Raw genomic sequence first — 23,726 nt, 5'->3', positions numbered from 1 at the left:
TTCCTTATACACTGAAGTCTCAAGTACTACAGCACAAATAAAAAGCCACAAATGCACTGACCATTTATACTTTAGATTATTTTACTGTTTTCTTTTAACAGTAAACACTTTTTTATTTTTTATTTTTTTTGACATGGTCTAGTGGGTGACATTGGTGGTAGGGGGATGGTTGGATCAGATATCTTGGAGGTCTTTTCCAACCTTAATGATTCTATGGTTCTATGATTTGTCAGAGGAGTTCTGCAGCTCACACCTCAAAAATTGCTGAAAGCAGTGATACTCAGGTGTATACAGCATGTTTTCATGACCAGTATGGGAAGGTTATTGTGCCTTGGCATGCTGATGCAATATGTGGCATAACTGAGCTCTCTATGGAAATAGTTACATCAAAAGAGCTGTAATACGTATATATTCAAGCAGTCATCTGCCAACCCCACCACAGAATTAAGTGTTTTTGAAACTCACAGAAGATTCTCTTAATGTTTCTTCTGTGTGCACATACACAACAGGAACTGCACAGCTTAACTGATACCATAATGGTCTGGAATGACCTCTGAAATGATGTCCTTCTACAGATTTTAGATGACAGCAAAAGTACTCCATTAACCTTGGTGTCCCAGGTACTATAGCTCAGTCTTTTCTTTCCCAGTGGCCTGTATTTTTTTTTCTTTTTTTTTTTTTTTTTTCTGCTTTTCTAGCTCTTCCAGACTGTTTTTTGTTTGTTTGTTTGTGTACTTTGAGTGTGTGTGAGCATGAGATTATTTCCTATCAAAAGGGAACATTTGGGTTTGCAGGCTTTTCTTTTGCTTTGGGGACTCGTTTATTTTCCTGTGTGCACCTCTTCTCTTTTAGAAGGGGTAAGTACAAGGTCTGTGGGTTTCAGGACGATAATGCTGTCATGCACGAGGCAATCATGTGATGTAAAGACAGAGCCACTTGCAGGCTGCACACTTGCCCAGCACCGTAGAGAGCAAACTGAAGTTAGCAGGAGACAACCCACCTGTTCTACGTTTCTCTGCATGCACAGACATAAACTGTTCTGCTCCATCCAACCTTACACTAAAGAAGAAACACCATGCAAGAAACTGAAATAATGAAATTTGAAGAGGGGAAAGCAATCCATGCAACGAACATGCCGTGGCCAGGCTGTGATATCCTGATCACAATGAAGCTACTTAGAACTACAGCTTCGGTAAACTTTTTCAGTCATTAAAACATAAATATTCATAAAGAGCATTCCCGCTGCTTGCATTAGAGACCCTTTGCCCCCAATTTTTAAATTAGATTTTAAAACAACAGTAAAATTAGTAGTGTAATTCTACTTAGAAATAAGTAGCTGCAAGTATTCACATTAGTGGACTGATCTGAACAGATCGATTTCCTTCATACACATTTTCTTAAAGTAGAATTGTTAGTGATGCACACAGGCAGTAGCTTGTATAATTATACTGACAATGTTAGAGACACAGGAAACTCAATGCACCTGACCAGTTTTAGACCATGGAGGCCACAGGGTAAAGAGGAAAAGGTACACAGTGGGAAAGAATGACTTCAATTTCCACTTTTCACCCTGACGTTGTATAGCCTGAGGAAAAAATATCCCTCTCTCTCTCTCTATATATATATATATCTTGAAGTACATATATATTGTCTTGAAGCTGTGACAGCTATCGGCCTTTTGACTTCGGTAGCCTCACTCTCGGATGGTGGCAAGCGGCTTGAGCATAACATATTAGCTGCATTTAGGAAATAGCTTTAAAATCTCACAACCCTGATACTGGGCTGCCATCTTCCTCTAAACTGCAATTTCTCCCCAGAGATTCACAGGCACAATGGATTCCTTGGTGTGTTTCATCATTATTCCAGAACAAATCTGGTTCCAGTCACTGGTATCCACCCCACTCAGCACCTAGCCTGACAAGGGACAAGGCTCCCAGATTCATTGTGGCCACATGGCAACAACACAGAAGGTGGCTCTTGCTTTTTTCCCTGCTATGTAATGGGTTTTATGTCATTTATTTTCTATGTCTGAAAGCAACACTGCAGGCAAACTGTTATTTAGAACAATGGGACAGAGATTATAGAGCCTGACTTTCAAGGAAGTGAAACAAAACTGAACGATTCCTGTGATCACTGAGAATTAATCAATGCAGTTCAGTTCTGAAAGTACGATAACCAGTACTTGCAGTGATATATCTGCAATGAATCCAGATAAAAAATTTTTCAGAGCAAAGCAGACTATAGTTCTGAAAAGCTAGGAAAATTATAATCTGATCACAGAAGAAAAAAAATCCCAATTGTTTAAATTGTAATTTACAATAAAATTTCATCAGTAAAGACTAGCACACACTGTTGACTGACAGTGGAAGTTGTGGAAGTTTGCTACAAAATTTGTGTCACAAACTGGTGGAAATCGCAAAAAAAAAAAAAAAAGCATCTCGACTTTTTTTTTTTTTTTTTTTTTTTTTAGGCCTTTGAAAGAGAAATTCTTCTGGCAATGGAGAATGCTGACCTATTTAATGATACACACTGTGATTCCACAAATACTTAAACCAATGTCATATGAGCAGGAACATACCTTTAAAAAATTTGCTGCTTGTGTGTGCAAAGGAAAGCCCTGCTTAAAGGTCTGCAAAAGCAGTGTTTCCTCTGCAACAAAACCAAAAAGTGACATTATGCTTTTGAAATGCAGAACAGCAGCAGCTCTGTGAGCAAAGCCTCTGTAGCAGAGGCTATAAAACTTTCTCCCACATCCACAAAAAGAGAAGTCTCTAAAACAAAGTTTAGAACCAGAAATATGATCCAGTCATTAAATGTTGCCTTCTCCAGCATGGCCAGCTGATGAGCGTGTACTTGCTCACTGCTCACACAGACACAAACACATGCACACAGCATCTACACTCCTCTCTTTGAGAAGGTATCCTGGCCCTGTCCAAGCATCATGATGTGAAGAGACACTCTCCTGTCCCTCCACCTTGTTGGAACCCCAAACCACTTTCTTCCTACCTCTGGCTTGCAGGAAACAATATGGAAACAGGAACATGGCACAAAATATTAGATTGACGTATCTGAAGGACTGGAGGACAGCAGAGGAATGTACTGTTCTTGCAGTCCAGACAAAGATGCAAACACTAGGAAAAAGGGCATGATGAGGTGGTTAAGAGACGTCTCTACTTCCCTCAGATTTTACACAGAAAAAAGGAGGGGAGGGAGATGTCAAATTAAATATTGAGATTCTGTGTCTGTATGAAAAAGAAAATCAAGACTCAGAAGTGACGACTTTCATGTGAAATATATTATTTACACAGCTGTACATCATGGTGGACGTACTCCAACTGCAGATACCAAAGGATCAGAGCCAAATGTAGCATCTTCAATATGCTTCCCAGCAAACAGTATGACACCAGCTCAGAATTTATGTAGTCCAGTATTCATGGGTCCAGGTTTCCCCATACGAAAAATATATAAATATATTAAAAAGGAAAAAGGAAATTAAAAAAAAAAAAAAAAAAGCCTAAAACCTCCAGGTTTATGACAAGCAAATAATTTAAGGAAAATGTGGCATTAGTCCTGACAATGACCACACAATGATAAGCACCTGGAAATGTTGGGATATGTTCCAACATCTGGCAGTCAACAGATCTGAAGTAGACAGAGGGAGTATTTCACAGAAAGCCCAAGGCAACTGTTCATGATTCCAAAAATATTATACAAATTATACTATAATTAACCAGAAAACAGAGATTAAAATGGCACTGCTAAGAAAGAGTGACTGTATTAAATACTAGAAATATTATTAGACTGTATATTATTATTGGGCTGTATGAAACTGCAGATGTACAAAATAAGATTATTCTGTCCTCTATTCCTCTTTTTGCAAGAGCAGAATGCATTTCTCATGTGTTCCCAATTCTGTAATTCCCAAATACATCCCAGTGTTCCCAATTATGTTCTCAATTATTGATGACTTCATTCCATGTCACACCCCACTGATATCCTCTTCTATCTTTCTTCCATAGATAATTTTGAAATTCTCTGATAGGGTTTGTTTAAAAAAGGGGGCGGTAAAATACTACGTCTACTAGAATGACTGCATTATATGAGAGTTTGAAAATTTTGCACCAGTGCAGGTTTCACAGTCTCATCATGCACCACAGGGTTTAGATCATGTGTAAGCCAGTATCTTCATATCTTCAGACTTCTGCCATTTTGCCTTTTTTTTTTTTCTTTTTTAATTCCCAAACAAAGTTTTTTCTTTCAGGTGGAGAAATGGAAATAACTGTAACAAGCCAGGGTGCATGCAAAATAAGCCACATAAGTTGATTTGTGCCATCATCTGAGAAAGAATGTACTGCAAGCTAGTGCAATAAGCTCTTCAGACAGCTACTGTGTAATCAATTAGGGCAAACACTGCCATCTCAAAGAGCAGTCCACCAGTGAATTGGCAGTCAGATGAGGAGTGGGAATAAAAAATGCTGCTCCTGACCAGCAGAGCCTGTGTGCATGTGCATACACACACGTACACACATGAAACACTGGGGGAGCACTTCCCTAGAGGAAGGAAGTGCTCAAGCCCACTTACTGATGAAGGCCATCACTTGATCAAAACACATTCCCATTTGCTCAGAAGTACTGTTGAGAGGTCACACGATATCTGAGAAAGCACGTCAGTAAATAGGTAATCAGTAATACAAGAAACAGGGAATTATCCTTCTAGTATACCTTTCCAAGGGGACAGCTACCCAAATGAGGCCCTGCTTTGTAAACTCACTCACGTGTCTAACCTCTCTTGGAACACATTAATGGCTCTGGTCTCTAAAACATCCCATGGCACCAGTTTGACAATTTCATTTTATGCTGTAATTTAAACAAGCAGTGCTTTATGTCTGCTTAAAACACTGATCACTTCATCTAAAGCCCCTATATTGGTGTCATTCAGTTTACTACATAAAGATAGGTCACTATTTTGTATCCTTTTAAGGAATAATTTTTGCATCCCTCTCATGTTTTCCTTCAAATTTTTGGGATAGGAAATCCTTATCTATTAACTGTCTTTCTATCTATCCTATCCTACCGTTGTCTATTACTTTTCCTTCACAAACCATTCTGTCTTTTGATACTTTATTGCAGCAAAGGATCCTTTCTTTTACTTCTAGAAAGTTGTTTTTTTTTTTTTTTTTTTTTTTTTTTTTTTTTGAGTTGGATAACCAAGCAGTGGAGGTTTTCATCAATGTTGCATAATTGCACAGGCTGGAAGGGATCTGTGCTGTTCATTTGGTCCAAGCCCACAAAAGCAGGTCCAGCTTGCACCAGATGCTTAGGGACTTCCTAGCTGAGTAAGTCAAATCCACAGTAAGTCAAAGCAAAAAGCTAAACTAAACTAAACAAACAAGCAAAAAACCCTGCAAACCCCATCTTCCTGCAGAGGATGGTATGAGAAGTTTGTCATTCTTTCACCAATTGATAGTTGCTGCCACAGTAGATTATCGGCACTCCTTTGGAGCTTCCAGTGGAGCAGTAATGAAATAAAGATCACATCTTCCAACACATTCCAGCTGACAATTTAACAGTGATAATCGTGAATGAACTTTGACAGAATGTAGTTAAATGCAGGCTGTGTTTTGTTTATTGGGACCACAGTGAGGCTGTTTTTGCTGCCGTGACAAGGGAAACAAGAAACCCACAGGCTACTGTGGAACCTTTCCTAGAGCAATAGGAATGTGATGCTACAAGGTAACACAAAATTAAAAAAAATATATATATAAGCAAAGAAAGGGGAAATAATGAAAGGAGATGAGAAAGGAGAAAAATAATTAAAGAAGGGTAGTGCTAGCTTCACAGATACACAGCTGTAACTATATAACTTTAAACAGAGTGCTCAGAAAAGTACCACGCAACTTCAAAAGGCAAGAGCTGAACACCACAGTTTTTCAGAGAAAAACTTCAGTACACTAGTCCTCTGAAGGCTGTTTAATCCAAGCCAAGACTACCAGCTCAAGAAAAAGAAGTCATCACTCTGAACAGAATGCCAGTGTGCAATCTGCGCGACTGTACCAGCTGTCCACCACGAAAGCTGAGGAAGAGGTGCTCCAAAGATAAAAAAAAGCTAAATAACGCAACAGCTCATGCTAGGTGTGATAGCAGCAATCTGGTGATGATTTATTGCTGTATAATGAATGCCCAGAATATATCCCAGGCAATGAATCAGAGACTGAATTCATCAGTGGTTGTCCTAGAAAGGGAAATAAAACTCTGGTATTTTAAGTTCCAAAAATGTAAAGGAAACTTTAAAAAATAACATTTGTAAGTAAATCTTTTCCTCTGAAATATCTAGATCTGCGGATTATCTTGAGTCTCAAAACTTACTTTGGTGTATCAAAAATAACCAAAAGTAATGCTGTAACACTACATCACTTAGGAGCCAAGAACCAGACTGCCATGCTTTCGGAAAGTATTCCAACACAGTACAGTGCTTACAGCTGCATAACTTCATCCAAAAAGTCTGATGTCTTCGCTTCTTTTGTTGATTTTTACTTAAATTCTACAATACTACTTAGGTACATTTTTATTACCCTGACGCCATCAATGCTATTAATATACCAATAAGCAAGCATTTGTGCCGATGAAGTAATGAAAAAAACCTCAAGAATAGAAAATCATCAACACCCCCCAACAGTCTCTGGCACTTTGAAATTATGCTCAACAAAGCAGGTCTGAAACCACAAGCGTCTGAACACAATTCTCAGGAGAGTATTTACTTTTTCTTTGTTCTCCTGCTAACATAACTATTTTAATGAAATAACATGAAAACAACAGGTGGGATTATTTTTTCTTCGTGTGTATCTCTTCAAGAAAACCCCTAAAGTCTTCCACAGTGGTCTTGATGATACATAAAAAAGGGTTCTCTCCAAACTGAACACAGATCTTCAGCACTAACTTTTATTTCTCCTCAGCAGCCTTACTTTTCTGCCCATCACAGAATTATTCTCCTGGTGTCAGAAGAGGCATAAAATCCATGCAAGTGGAGGAGAATGACACCTCTGTCACTATTCAGGCAATAAACCAGCAGCATTATTTTGACAGGAATGATTTTGGTATTTTAACACTCTGAAGATCAGAATTTAGCCGAATTTGTCAGGAATGAATGCTCATCATTAAACCATTCTGAATGACTGCACTGCTGTTCACTTTAACTTGCCCCTCTGAACATTTATGTCTCTTTGGCAAAGTTAACCACCTTAACCCAAAAATACAGCCGTGAGCGTAAGGCAAGACACATTCTCCAGCCACTGTCAAATGCAGTGCTCTTTGGTTATCTTTCAGAAGAATCCATTTAAGCATCCACAGAGTTGTTTCGCATTGTACGACCTTGCAGTGCTTACACAGCTCAATTCTTTTTTTTTAAAAAAGCAAGCACTCAATTTTCAGTTATTGCTTTAACACATCAGTTACCACTCTGCAAGGCTAGCCTTAGCAAATTAATAAGGCTGTAAAAAACCAGGAGTATCTGGTGGCCAAAGCTATAAAAACACAGCATTTAATGCTACTATATTATACCACTGAAATATGCATCATAATTTTGAGCACTACTTGTACAAATACTGACATAAGAAGAAATGTGAAGAAGTGGTGTATAGAAGTCCACCAAATAAGATCATAAATTCAACCACCTTTGAAGAGTAGCAAACCTTCGATACTTTGAACATTACTTTCAACTTTAAAAGTGATCTGAAACATCTCAAGTAGAACATCTCCAATCAACCAACTCTGCATCATTTCATTTTGGGTGGTCAGGTTCTCAGAAAGGCATCAGCAATTTCAGACACCTGAGTTAGAAGAAGGGCACTAGTTTCCATGATTTTCTTCCATTAAAGTGCTTTGGTAATTCATACAACTTGTGACACGGATATATGGACAATATTCAATTTCTTTGTGCACCGGACTTTTTCAAGTGTTTCTGAATAGGCAGACAGATCTGTATGTTTTGGCCACACTGTAAGGTGATTTATATTGAACCACATTTTTCATTCAACTGCATGCAAGCTGATTCGTCACTAATTCTCAAATTTCCTGAGCAGCATCTTGTCTGGTAAGCTTACTGTTCTTATGGAAGGTGCATTTTATCAGTCTGGAGCATCCTCTGCTCACATTCAATTTTGTGGTGAATAAAAACTCCCTTGTCTGCCTCAGGCATTTAATTCATGTTTCTGATTGCTCTTTTCCTCTCTTGTCCTTTTCAAACCTTCCTCTTGAAGAGATATCTGGAAATTGCAACATAAGTTCTTACTGGTCATAAGAAGCAGAAAAGGCTGTTTTCACTGCGTGCCCAATACCTCATGTTCTTAGCTGGTATCAGCAACAAAACACATCCTTTGTGGAAGGTGATGACAGCCAAGCAAGAAAAAGTCTGAACTCACCTCTATTCAGAGTCAGCCCTTCTGAGATCTAGACTTAATGGTGCAAGCAAAGAACTAGCCAGCATCAGGCGGACTATTTGAAGAAAAAGACAAAAAAAAAAAAAAAAAAGAGGAATTGTAACATGCGTAACATGCTAATTACTTTCAATTAGTTGCCACCACTTGGTTGTACTGTCAGAAAATAATAAACGTTTGCAATATTGTTCTGAAATGCAAAGCAAGAACATTTTTTTCCCATCCTCAATGCCCACTAACACCTGGTGTGTAGGCAAGTGTAGTATCATATTAGATTTGGCTCTTGTTGTTGGCAAATATTAAGATGGCACAAGAGAACTAGCTCAGAACTGATCTGCACTGCAAGATTTTGAAATGGAATTTATCAAAAAAGGGGAAAATAAATTCTTCCAGTATTCCTCCCAGAGTACTCATCCTCCTATACCGAATATTTATTCTAAAGAATACTTGCAGGGAGGACAAAGCATCACCTGAAATCAAAAATTACTAGAACTAAATTTGATTTTCCTCCTAGCAGCTAGCTAGCAGGATCTTGTTAGCGCATAATTTATTGCATTAAGTTATGAGTTACTTTGGGGATTTTGTTGGCACTTATATTGTAAATGGGTGAATTATTTATTCCAACACTTTGTTTCTAGTAACTGAAAAAAATGAGTGTTATAAGGTATATTTGTAAATCCTGTGAAATTCTCCTATGGTGAGAGGGGGAGATATTTCACAAGATGCGTGGGAAGGTACCAGCAGAAGAAAATGAAAAACATTTTTGCAAAGATTTATTTATAACCAAATTGCTTTTTATCTGAGAAAAGTACAAAGGTATAGCACTTACATTCTTCCTGACAAATGAATTGTTTCTTGACAGAATGAGTGCTAGTGACAGCTCATTTTATTACTAGAAGGCTATAATAGTCCAGGTGTACACCATATTATAAGAGAAATGGAAGTCTGACAGCTGATTTGAGCAACCTCATTAACTAATACACTAATATAATATTGATTTTCTATAAAGGCCTTGAAATAAATAAAAAATAACAGAAAAAAAAATTAAAAACAAAATCTGCATTGTTTGACACATATCAGGACCTTTTTATTTCCACCTTTGGACTAAATGAAAGCACAGTTTATTTCAAAGCCATTTTAACAGAATATTGACGAGAGTGGGTGAATAGCTCCAGATTCAACATGTTCCAAGTGTCAATTATGCCCCAGGATCACTGTCAGTGTTTACCTAGTAATTTTTAGTTGCTTTGACTTTGCTTGTTTTAGTGTGGAATTCTTCTCTTAATACACTGGAAGCTTCTCTGCTCTGCAACCTGGTGCTGCCATGCTGCTAGTGGCATCTGACATTGTTTTCCACAATAGAGAATACTGAAATAAACTGTCTTGAGGAGCTTGTATTCTCTCTCTTTCCTTGGACTGCTGTAGCTGAAATGCTCTCCTAGCGTTAGACTATGCCTTGCAGCCTGGCAGACTTTCCCTCCACTACAGGGAAGCCAAAGAAAAATGGCATCCAAGGATGCGAGGAAGGCTAGGAACAGGCGGAACATGCGCCAGCCTCCAAGGCAGCTTTGCACTGAGCTGATCAGCCAACAGCGCAGTTAGACCAGCAAAACCAAGGGGAGATCTGCCAGAAAGCCAGATGAGAACCCAGATGTCACTGCTGGGAAAAAAAAAAAAAAAAAAGAAACATTTCAGAGCGTTGTCTCTGGACAACAGAGCTGCCAATTTATCACTTTAGTTGTCACATGAATTGACTTGAAATGCTAGATTATTCACAACAGAATGATAAAGTTTAGTTCTCTGATAAACATTAATAAAACATGGCAGAAGAGTGCAAGTTAAACTGAAGAAAAGAGACAACACTGTTTACTTTAAACAAATTAGTTTTGTGATTCTATGTCTGGATATAGCAATAGCAGACTAGAATGTGTATATAAATACATCTGCATTCACTGCAATTCTTAAAAGTCAGTTCTTTATGCCCAGTATACCTCTCAAACACTGTCTCAACTGAGTTATTTTGAATTTCATAGAACCATAGAATGGCTTGAGTTGGAAGGGACCTTAAAGATCATCTAATTCCAACCCCCTGCCACGGGCAGGGACGCCTCCCACCAGACCAGGTTGCTCAAAGCCCCACCCATCCTGGCCTTGAACATCCATGAAAACTTCCAGGGATGGGGTATCCGCAACTTCTCTGAAATTGACTGCATGCTGTGGTGGCTTCAGCTTCTACTGCAGTTTTAATATTAGCTAATTCTCTGCAAATTTATGTAGCAGTGAAAGAGTGTTCTTTTAAGTCCCACTGGCTTCCAAGTATTCTGTTTACATCTACAGTTACATTTCATAATACAGAAATAAGTGACCAACTTAAATTTTCAACATTAGAGTTGTGTCCGAAAAAAAAAAAATTAAAGATATGAACTGCCCAAATGAACACTGCTATCACAAATAGTCTGTTTTTCCACACTAAAATCAGCACTCTATGTCAATATGCCGCTTGTTTGCATCAAGTTTACTAAAAAGTTCACTTTGCTCTAAATCCACTACAAGTATCAACAAAACTCAGAGACAGCCTTCATTCATGCTGTATTACAAGTATTCTATACAGCTAGTGGTAGAGCTACTTTGATGACATTAAGTAGTTTTCACCTTAATTTCTTTCTATCACGTCACATGTACTTCCAAATAAGATTCCCATATATGCTGCTGTCAGGCATGCTTTTTTCTCCTCTCCTTCCAATACATTCAAATGTAACCTCCAGCCTTATGAACTGTTTTCTGCAATGTCTAATGGAGATAGCTATGTAAGTTTAGAAATAAAGAAATAGCAAAGAATGTGCAAGTTACGTATTAGGACAACCACACATAAGGACTACAAAAAGGGCCTGTCACATAAGAAAAGGGGGCAATGCACATGAGTCATTAGTATCACTACAACATCACTCCTTTTGGTTTAGGGTTGCACAGTGCCTGCCAGCACACCCACAGAAATATTCAGAGTTTTCAATGTGAATTCAGTAGCACCATCAGACTGTTTAAGCAACTTAAAAATAAAATGACTAGTAGTAAAGCTGCTTCAGGATCAGGATATTCCAGCAAAGTCTGCACTACAGTTGCACTCCGTTGAAGAGGATCCTCTTCGATTGAATGGTGAAGGATTAGAAGCTAATCTAAAATTAAGCTCTTAGGTAATGCTCCAAGACTGCTGTGATTTCCGTGGGCTGACCTGCATTTTGACATGCAGTCCCAACAAGGTCAGTTAATTTCCCCAGAAGAATGAAAGTTAACACCTACAGATTAGGTTGTATAACTCTGGTGATTTGAGAACCACTGCCTTCATTACAGCCTGGAAATACATCCTCAACATGGTTATCTACAAATCCACACACACAAACATACAGACAAGGTATGTATGTCCCATGCAAAAGCATACAGAAAACTGCTATTTTTCCAGACTTATGTATATTCAAAAGTTTACATCTGTAATAAATTCACCTGTAATATTACCTACCTGTAAACACATATTTTATGACACATTTTTCTTAACTTCATAGTACATTTTCTTATTTTTAATATAAAAGTTCCCATTGCTATTTGAATTCACATCTGGCAAAGTGACTGATTTTAACACTGCAACTTTATAATTGTTCTTGTTGGTGTTGTGTTTGCATCACAGATTTTTTAAGCATTTTTTTTCTTTTTTTTGTGCAAGGTTTTTCATTTTCTAAGATGTTAAGTGTTAATTTTAGTTCATTTAGGTCTGTTCATTTAGATGTCTAATGCTGTATTAGCCTGCTTCCTCAGAACAAACACTTTTATCTTTCTTTAAAATGGGAGGGGAAAAAACAAAAAAAATAAAGACAATGCTGCACCTTAATCACACCTTTAAATGTACTTGTATTTAAACCTCCCCAATTAAGCTTCAAAGTTTTGCATCTGAAGAACTAGGTGGGATGAGGGACAGATACTTTCCCAGCTTGATTATTGCAAGATTAGATTAAGAAATCACCTGCATATTGATTAGCACAGTGACTGCACGCTTCAACTTCACTAAGTACAGCAGAAAGCTGAACTCAATTGCTTGTGGCAACAACTACAGCACCGTGCGCATACTGGGACGCCCTACCTTTTGCTTATACGGTTACACGTGTCTTACGTTATGCAGTCAGACTTCAGGCAGAACATTCAACTTGTAACTACTGCAGCGAAGAAAATCAGTCTTCTCTCTCATTTCAAATTCTCGTTTAAATCTCACATGCTTTTTCTGTAGATGATTCAATAAAGGATTTCAAGTCTCTCTCAGAAGATCATAGCTGCCGCATTTTGAGAGTTGCAATTTTAATAACATCTGCCATTTTTTTCTTCCACCGCAGTTAATGCCATCCCCCCAGCTGAAGGCAGAGGAAGAACGAAATACAGGCAGAATGTTCATTAGCTCTAACAGCTTCAGAGGATTGTATTAAATATATTCATCAGGACAGTTTTAACACTGCGTTTTCTTCTCCTCTGCCTCTTTCCTTCTTGGAAAAGACCTTAAGGGCTGGTGGGCTTCAAATGTATTTAGGCCAAGATTGTACAACATCAGCATATTGAACGTGCTGCACATAACATACATAAACCCTTCAATTATAGACACAGGTAAATGCATACAGAAAACAAAATAAATGTTTCTTGGTTATCCCAAATGTTTATGTCTCTACTCAGAACACATTTAATTAAAATCCCCTATTGATAACAACAAAGTCAGTACCAAGCCCTTTAAAAAGTAACAATTCCTCATGGGATTTACTTTTTGGACTTGAAGTGATAATGTGCTTTCTGATGACTAGCTCTAGCTAGAGCTGATGATGAGCAGCTCTTTTCCTAGTTAACTACCTCAGAAAGAAACACAACTTCAGGTCAACAAAAACGATTCAAACAACCAGAAGGGTTCTCTGTTGTGCATAATTTTGACACCCTCCGAGCCAGAAAAATACCAGATACATTATTTAAGGTAAGGTTATACAAAGTGAAAACAAAATATTTACATATTCATGATGTCAGCACAAAAGACTAAAACTTTTCCAAACTGTCCCACACATGTTTTAAGCACAATCAAGTCTGGTTTACACTCCAGAATGGGGAGACTCGCACTTTTAGATCTAAACCAACAGATTTGTTGTCTTCCTTTTGTTTGGTTAAAGAGGTTTATGAAGAGGGTCCTTAACCATCTTTGCGTAGAGCCTCACATCTAAGACAGCGAATACATAGACAGATCCTGATTTTCATTAAGCCTTTCTCACGTACACAGAACATTGTAAAGAAAACTTTTGCGAAATGAACCTTAAACATTTTTTTTTGTTCTGCAAATGCGGATGCAAAGGGTTCTGCTACCAACATATTGAACTGGAATATGAATCCAACTTCCGTGGCCCAGACCAATCTCTCTGACAGGATTTTATATTAAGTTGTTCCTCCTGCTACTGAATATTCTTAGAAAATCAGAAACAACCTGCTGCAACAGATAACATGACTACCACTCAAGAAAAATCATCATATTCATGACTGTACAAACAAAAGCTGCTAATGACACTAATTAATAAATGCCATTAGACAATTAACTGTCTGGGTATTTCAAAAGTTATTGCATTATGTACTTGATGGTGTGCCTGACAGTACATACACTGCATTTAACAGATGGCAAAAAAAGTGTAAACCCTAAAAAAAAGTACTATTTTTTGAAAATTAACCGCCTGTCAAAGTAAAGTTTTCTTAGAAACAAGCCAAGAAAGAAGCAGGGATTTCATTCAACTGTAAAATAGTAAGATATTCTACACTCTGCTGCCATAGTGTTTTGAAAACTTCCTAGAGGTGTATCATGCCTGCAACTCAGACCTAAATGTGTAAAACACACTGTGATATTCTTACCAGTCATAACCCATGACATTCAGTTTATACCAACTACGATTTCCAGCGAGAAATACCAAAATCAAACAAAAACGGGAATAATGCATTCTTCCTTTCATACAGCAATATGAAAGGAAAGACACAGAGTGCAGTCCAATGGCAAACATTTCCTTTGGAGATCTCTGTAGCTTGAAGGACAGGGATCTACTCTGGAAATCAGCTGCAAACAGCTACTGACCAGCATTTCTCTGTCTTTTATCTTGGAGAATATGTATTGACAAGCAGTTGCTCTCTTTTAGATTCTTCCTTTGGTGATTACTTAAAGAAATCACAAAGGAAAGTAAGTTCTTGACAATGATGGTAATATACAAGAGAAATTTAAAGAGAAGAAGAAAAAAGTAATTTCAATTATTTTTTTTGTAGTATCTTTTCATTCTTATATCTGTATTATCTTTACTATTAAAAAAAGCAACAATAGCACATACATTACTCAAAGCCTCACTGTAACTATCTTCTAGATCTCATGAACTACAATTTTTTATTTTTTTAAGAGAAAAAAACAAAATAAAATCATGGTCCCTGCCATTATTTTAAAAATACTTTTAAGTATTCAGCACCATGACAAATCAGTAATCATTATTATTGTTTGTTTCATAAGTACCTTTAAAAATGGGTTGGTTTCATCAAAGAGAATGTCTTCAAATGAACTTTATACAAGTACTTGCGAATGTAATCTTTTTATAGCTGAAGCAAGCAACCTACCTCACTGCAGTTAACTGTTTAAGAAAAATGTATAATTGAAGACATAAAATTAAATGACTGCCAGAGAAAAAAATGTATAAATTCAAAATTATAATATAGAAATGCCCATTTTATGACATTACTTTTTGTTTGTTTATTTTTTTAAAAGTGATTCAGAAGAAAAAATATTTTATCAAATTTAAAAATCAAGAAATTGTATCAATCCTCCAATTTATAAATCAACCCCAAATCTTCAGATTATTTGTAACTGCTTTAATCTGTTACACAAAATAAATGAAAACTAACAGAATATAAATGTAACCTAATAAAAATAAATTTATCCTGAATGCATGACTCTTTTATCACCCACCCAGTTCAATATGAGAATGATTCACTTCTGTGTAATTAGTATACTCCTGATCAACTTTAGGAAAACTTTTTTACTAAAAAAAAAAATAAAAAAAATGAAATACCCTAAATGTCTAACCAGATCAGGACCTAAGCAAGGATTTAAATGTTTTAAAAGGTTTCTAAAGGCATATAGGTATTCAGTACACATAAAATACATGGTAACACCATTATTAACCAATGTAGGGTAAGAAGTGACCAAACCATTTTGTGAAAATGGGATTATGTGACTAAAAATAAAAAAAAAAAATTGTAACACTGAAAAGAGTATAGCATAAATTAGGAAGAAGTAACATTCAAAAGGCCAGATTTAACTTCCAAAAAAAAGATATTCATAACAAAATAACTGGAAAAACAAGACAGCTTTAAAACTTCTCCATAGTAAAGGAATTTACAGTAACGCACTAGTTATGCTTTCACTCATACATTTCTTAATCACACCTGTTCATCTATGTGCTATTTATTTTATACTTTAATGATACACAACAATACAGTAATGCTCATTTCCTCATTCCTAACATTTGAATGTAATGCTCTTCCAATAGATCTGTTAAAAAATAAAATAAAATAAAATAAAATAAAATAGCTCAAAGTTTGTATGAAAAAAAAAAAACTAACTTTTTTTTTTCTTGTAAAACTTGGAAAATGTAGGTTTTTTTCCTGAGAAAGAATGCCTGCTGATTTATCATGGGAGAAAGAAAAGCAATAATCCAAATGGATTAGAAAAATGAGAGCTGTGAATTATTAAAAATACATAACAGGGTTATTTGCACCTCTTTTCACTTGTGTAACTTCTGTATAGATTAATAACTAATTGAAGAAGAACAAAATCATGAATCATTAATGTTCTTTTAGAAGTATGAAAAATGAAAAGAATATTGGTGAAAAATAAAAAATAAAAATTAGTCAGTAGAGGTTGCCAAGATTCCTTACCTTCTAGTATGTACGCATCTTCCAGAAAATGTGATTGTAAGGGCTGGATCTTTCGAATAAAAAAATGTGGAAGTCCTTCAGTGGAATAAAACTTTGACCTGGAGTTTATGTGTGCTTTTCGTTTTATTTGGTAATTAAATGCAAAGTGTGGTGGAAAAGTCTTCTGCCACTGCCGATGACCTACACTGGGTTGGAGAAAATGTAATCTGACCAAAAACAAGTGTTCTGATCAGGAACTTCCATTTGCTTATTTCACCTTGAATCAAAGATACATTAGATGTCATTCCTTCTAAAAAATATGCCTTGTAACATCACTGAAATAATCATTATTCTTTAAATAATGATTCCACATACATGAACAGAAAATGCATACTGAAAGCATTTTAGGGGAAATAAAACAATTAAAAAAGATTTTTTTTTGATTTGTATCTTTCAGTCTTATCATAAATTATGTCAGCCACCAGCAGCTCTTACCTACTTCACGAAAATTCATTTCAGAGGGAGTAGCAGGTGTAGAGAAAAACCTCTAATCAGTCTATAGAGTCTTTACTTTAGTCAAAACTGAAAATGAGTAAAAGTATGATTCATCATTCAATAAATATGAGATCCCACCTGTGCCCTAACAAAGAACAGTACCCTGTATGTGTCAGTGGACTCAATGGGTTTGACTACGCTTATGCTCTTGTAGTGCTCAAATAGATCCAACAGAGATATTTTGGCCTTCACACTAAAAATAAGACCATGAAAATAAACTGAATTTCCTCATACTCATAAATACATGTACCTTAGTTCTCCTAGGACATCACCAAAGTCAATTAAAATTATATTGGGAATCAATCTGGCCTCAGGGTACCTTCCCCTAGCAGTTCTTTGAATGTACTGCTTAAGGTTTTCAAATATTATTTCTTAAAACAAAAACAAAAACATTCTTACATTCTTTCTTCCCCTTATATAACAAAAATCCAATATGATGACCACTCAGGACTGTGTCCTTACAGGTATGCTATAAAATCAAAGGCTGTTCAATCTACAGAGTTGTGCACAAACTGCACAATCACAGTTCAATTTAGTAATGAGAAGAGACACTTACTGCACACTTCTTAGCACTCATAATGATAAGAAAGAAAAAAACTTGAATAACGCTTTATGTCTTAGGATTTTTATATTCAGCACCCTACAAAACTTAGATCACTAAACTTCTTCCTTAATTACCAGTAATTTCAGATTGGGTCAAAATGAAAAAAAAAAGTCTAGGTTTTATGGGCAAGTCTGTGCAATGGTCTTTAATTTGCAAAAGTTTTAGTCCTATATTCCATCTATGTCTGTACCTACATGTATTTCACCATACATTTCCTATGATATTCAGGTGAATACGTATATGAATTCAGAATTATGCTATAGTCACTTTTAAGACCTATATTTTTGTGTGGTTTAAACTTGTATGTATCTTCTCTTCAGGATGCATAAACTTTTAGGCATCAGTTTATATGAATATGTAAATACAGGCATTACAGAAATTCTGTGCCTTAGAAGTGATTTTCATTAGTTCTCCAGCTCTGAAAAAAAAAAAAAAAAAAAAAAAAAAAAAAAAGCTTGCAGAATTATGAAAGGTCAGACACATGACCAGTGCTTCAAATGTTACTAACTTTTTTTTCAACCTCCAACTGTTTTGTAGGAATTTCAAGATGTTTAGCATTACGGAAGTACTAATTTAAAAACACTCAGAGACAAAGCAAATATAATGTTCTACAAAACTCTCACATCATGATTGTGGTGGTTTTACCCTGCTGGGCAGCTGAACTCCACCACAACCGCTCTCTCACTCCCCCTCCTCAACAGAACAGGGGAAGAAAGTACAATGAAAAAGCTCAGGGGTTGAGATAGGAAAGGTGATCACTCAGCAATTATCGTCATGGGCAAAACAGACTCAGCACAGGGAGATTAATAAATGTTTTTAACTCTTAATAACAAGCTAGAGCAACGAGAAACTAAAAACACCTTGCCCCCATCCACCCTCTCCCACCTCCTCCTCCCAAACAGTGCAGGGGAATGAGGAATGGGGGCTGTGGTCAGTCCCCAGTGCTTCATCTCTGCTGCTCCTTCTCGGTCACTCTCTGCCCCTGTTCCATGTGGGATCCTTCCCAAACTGAGCCTGCGGGGGCTGCCCACAGGCAGCAGCTCTTCAAGAACTGCTCCCACATGGCTCCGTACCACGGGGTCCATCCATCCCCCAGGAGCAAACTGCTCCAGCATGGGTCCCCCACAGGCGGCAGCTCCCCCCAGACCCCCTGCTCCTGCGTGGGCTCCTCTCCACGGGCTGCAGCTCTGGTCTGGGACCTGCTCTTGCGGTGGCTCTCCATGGGCCGCAGCCTCCTCCAGGCCACATCCACCTGCTCCAGCGGGGGCTCCTCCATGGGCTGCAGCGTGGAGATCTGCTCCATGTGGGACCCACGGGCTGCAGGGGGACAGCCTGCTCAACCAGGGGCCTCTCCACAGGCCTCAGGGGAACTGCTGCTGCGTGCCTGGAGCACCTCCTGCCCTCCTGCTGCACTGTCCTTGGGGGCTGCAGGGCTGGCTCTCATTCCTCACTCTCCCAGCTGCAGTGGTGTAGCAGTTCTTTTCCCTTTCTTAAATATGCTCTCAGAGAGGTGCAAACAACATCACTTATTGGCTCGGCTCTGGTCAGCAGTGGGTCCCTTTTGGAGCAGCTGGCACTGGCTGTGCTATGACATGGGGCAGTTGCTGTGCTCTGCTCACAGATGACACCCCTGCTTCCCCCCTTACCCTTCCCCCTCCCCCCCACACTCCCCCCCACACCCCCAGCTACCAAGCCCTTGCCACATAAACCCAATACAACGATGGATCTCTAATGATGGATCTCTAATTTAGGCTCTGAGCCCACAACACCCATCAATCCACAAGAGAACATTCAGGTCAGAGATCAGGTATGGAAGGAAAGCTGCAAATGGATCCTGAACACAGCTGGGTTGTAGGCTGGATTTGACCCACAGTGAGTGCCAGAGGTTTCTTTAGAGAGAGTCATCAATTCTACATTTACACAGCACCAAAAAAAATTTACTTCTTCCAATATCTCATAACACAGTAAGTTTTACAGCAGAACTTCTAACTCTGCAATCGCTTCCCCAAAAGACTGTTTCTGCCCAGGAATACTGTAAGAGATCACCCCACTTTCTGTCTCCAAGCATAAAAGTGCTCTTTTTTCAAAATCACAGAAAAGAATACACTTATATTCAGATATGTAAAATACTCTGTTAAAAAATAAAATAAAATAAAATAAAATAAAATAAAATAAAATAAAATAAAATAAAATAAAATAAAATAAAATAATAAAATAAAAATAAAATAAAATAAAATAAAATAAAATAAAATAAAATAAAATAGTACATGGCCTATACACATTGCTAATCTTAACTTTGTAATAATAAATAAAGTTTATCAGAAAGACCACAATCATTTTTTAATTATAGATATAGAAGGATTAAAACAAATTATTATTCTTCTGTAGAAAGAAATAGTTTAAAATAATCTCTCCATTGCAGACTTCCATAATCCATGCTCAGAACTGCAGGCAAGCAACTTCTGCTTTTCCTATAAGGTCTATACATTAAAGACATCAGAAGAGGCTGTAAGTACTTCTGAAAACAAGCAGTAAAGTTCTTTTCTATAGAAAAGGGAGATTTCTCCACATGTATTTGTTAAACTTGAATGCTGATTACATGACTTAATTGGTATACAGAAATATAATGATTTTAGTTTTAGTTGTCTCACAAAGCAGGTTCAATTTTAAGAAATGACAGAATGAAAAAACATTTTAAAACACTTGCATTTTAGAAAGCAAAGCAGACTTAAACAAAGCAGATTTATTCATAAAAGGTGTTCCTTCAAAGAAATGTAGGGCTTTTAGTTTGGGCCAGTACATGGATAAATAATTTTTGCACTCCATAAATGTTCAGTAATGATAATCACACAGGTATACATACATCTCTTTAACTTTTATGTGGCCAGATGAATTGCTTGAGAGTATGGAACAGAGCAATTTGAAAAGTTCACCTAGAACAAGTATTGTACCAAAATGTAATGGAATGTAAAAACATTTTAACCTTCTCTGAACTATGTGTCAAAGACAATTTGACTCAACCAAGTGAATGAAATTAGTCTTGCTATTTTAAAGGGAACTACTTTAAAGTGAAGCATTATTTCCTTGTATATGGTAATTTTAGTAAATTCTACCTGTTTTTGCCACTACCAGTTTTCTATTGAATTCAATCTCCCCAGTGAGAATGTTTCACAGGATTACTTAAGTGTAGTTGAAGTATAAGCAATTTTGTTAATACCTAGTAATATCCCAAATACAGTTGTATTTGTTGTGTGAAACAAAGGTGTAAATAAAGAAATCATTTATTATCTCACAATAATTCTGTGTATGATAAAAAAATGCCACATGTAATCAGTGGCAGGAAGTCCATCTGGAGGCCAGGCACTAATGAAGAACCCCAGGAGTGCATACTATAGCCAGTAGTGTTCAACTTTTTCTTTAATTATCTGGATGATGGGGCAGAGTACACTCGCAGCAAGTTTGCTGATGACAGAAAACAGGCAGGAGCGGCTAATACGCCAAATGGTTGTGCAGCCCTTCAGGTGAGCCTCAGCAGGTTGGAGAAACAGCTTTTGAAGTTCAGCAGCAAGAACAACAAAGATCTGCACTGGGAAGGAATGACACCAGGCACCTGTACATGCTGAGTGGTGGCTGGCTGTAAAGCAGGTCTGTAGACAAGGACCTGTGGGTCCTGTGGACTGCAAGTTGAACCTCAGCCAGCAATGTGCCCCTGCAGTAGAGAAGGCCAACTGCCTCCTGGGGTGCATTAGGAGAAACCATGCCAGTAGGCTAAGGGAAGTGACCCTTCCCCTTTAATCAGTCCTGGTGAGGGACATCTGAAGTGCTCTATCCAATCCTGGGCTGCCCAGTAGAAGCATGTCCTGTCTTCCCTGAGAAACATGGACATACTGGAGTGAGTCCATCAAAAGACCAAAGAAATGATGGACAGACTGGGGAATGTGACCTAGAAGAGGCTGAGAGAGGTATGACTGTAGAACCTAGAGAAGAGAAGGCTCAAGAGGGCAACTTAGCCATATGGAAAAATACTTGATAGGAGGCTGTAAAGAAGACAGAGGTAGACCCCCAGATTATCTGGGGTATCCAGTGGCAGGACAAGAGGAACCAGGTACAAACTGAAATTAAGAGAATCCTATGCAAACTCAAGAAAAGACTTTTTAATGTGAGGGTGGTTGAACATCTGAACAGCTTGCCCAGAGAGTTTGTGGAGTCTTTGTCCTTGGAGACAGTCAAAACACTACCAGATGCAGTCCTGTATAATCTGCTCTAGCTGGCCCTGCTCTGACGGGGGAACTTGGGCTAGCTGAACTCCAGAGCAGCCTCCAACCTCAGTCATTCTGGGACTCTGTAATACTGCTGTGTGAAGTTTGGCAAAAAGTCCTGTGCTTAGTTCTAACAAGTTACATAGGGGATTGACATACATACAGACATATTACATTCATGTGCACACTTTTTGTCTTAAGCCAAGTAGGTATCTGTAAGGGTAAGTTTCTATAACCAACTCTTCACACTCCTATCAAACTGTTAAAACCAAATGTCATCTCTATTATTAAAACCACAATATCTTCTTGTTAAAAAGGTTTTGTGAACTTTTAATAGTTTTATAGGAAACGTCTCTGGAAAGCATTAAAGGAGAACAGTAGCTATTCGTATAATTAGGTGATTAGCTGCTACCTGTGTTAACAGGTCTTCGGTAAAGTTCTACTGACTGCCAAAAGGCATTTTAACGAGTACTAACAGTCACAATATCTTATATTAAACACAGAGAAATACATCCCTATGTCAATAATTTCTCTGTACTTGAAACCAGCGGAAAGCAGGTCCAGTGCTTCCACTTGCTAAAGAAATTGCTATTATGTTCAGGATGCACTGAACACAAGGCACGCACTTGAAAGCAAATTCTTTCATACCTATAAATGGGAGATCATAATCTAAGCAGCAGTCCTCAACCTGCCAAGTAATAGGAGACTGCAACAAATAAGTTAGTAAGTTTATTCAGACATCATAATTTGAAAACACTCGAAGAAATATATCAGAAGAGTGCATTTTGTTCCGTTTGTTACTAAGCTCATGCTGGTTCCCAAGAGAATGGAGAAACTCTAGGGATGGGAGAAAGGCTGATTCTGCCTTTAGCAGCCAGGCATCCTACACCAAAAAACATTAGTCATTATAGGAGGATTACATTGTCATTATCATAGTTTGCAAAAAACATTTCCTATTACCTTCTTTAAAAATATGTGCTGTGTACTGAACATATGTAATTTGCAGAAATCAATGCTGAAAGAACAGCAGAGTTTTAGAAATCCCTCCACAGAAACTCTCCAAAGAAGAAGAACACTGTCTCCTGCCCATATCTTCATCAAATAAATGTTTGTGAACTTCATTCAGCTATTTTAGTCAATTACCTTAGAATATACCTAGTCAATATGATCACAGAATCATAGGATCATAGAATATCCTGAGTTGGAAGGGACCCATAAGGATCATCAAGTCCAACTCCTGGCACCACACAGGTCTGCCCAAAAGTTTAGACCATGTGACTAAGTGCACAGTCCAATCTCTTCTTAAATTCAGACAGGCTTGGTGCAGTGACTGCTTCACTGGGGAGCCTGTTCCAGTGTGCGATCACCCTCTCGGTGAAGAACCTCTTCCTGATGTCCAGCCTAAACTTCCCCTGCCTCAGCTTGACACCGTTCCCACAGGTCCTATCACTGGTGATAACGTAGAATAGGTCACCTGCCTCTCCACTCCCTCTCGCGAGGAAGTTGTAGACTGCGATGAGGTCCCCCCTCAGCCTCCTCTTCTCCAGGCTGAACAGGCCAAGTGACCTCAGCCTCATGATAAAATCATGGATACAACCATCTGAGAAATAGAAATTAAATGTCATCAAAAAAGAGAAGACCACCTAATTAACAGTTCCACTTGTTTATAAACACAAGCTCTGCAAAGTTGACTCCTTCAGAACTGTATCAGTCTGAATTGCCCTACACATCCAGCTATTAAAAAAATTAGCAATAGAACTATGAAAATCTAACCACAAACTAAAACTAAATGCTGAGAAATTAATACATTTGCACTTCCCTCCTTTATTTCATCTTTCACTGTTGAAAACTTTTTCTTGTTTCTGAGTTGTTATTAGGACACCTCATTTAGCGGAGAGAACTCTGTTAATTCTGAACCAGAAATAA

The sequence above is a fragment of the Cygnus olor genome, chromosome Z (assembly GCF_009769625.2).
Source record: "Cygnus olor isolate bCygOlo1 chromosome Z, bCygOlo1.pri.v2, whole genome shotgun sequence".
Classification (NCBI taxonomy): Eukaryota; Metazoa; Chordata; class Aves; order Anseriformes; family Anatidae; genus Cygnus; species Cygnus olor.
This window is presented reverse-complemented; position numbering follows the sequence as displayed.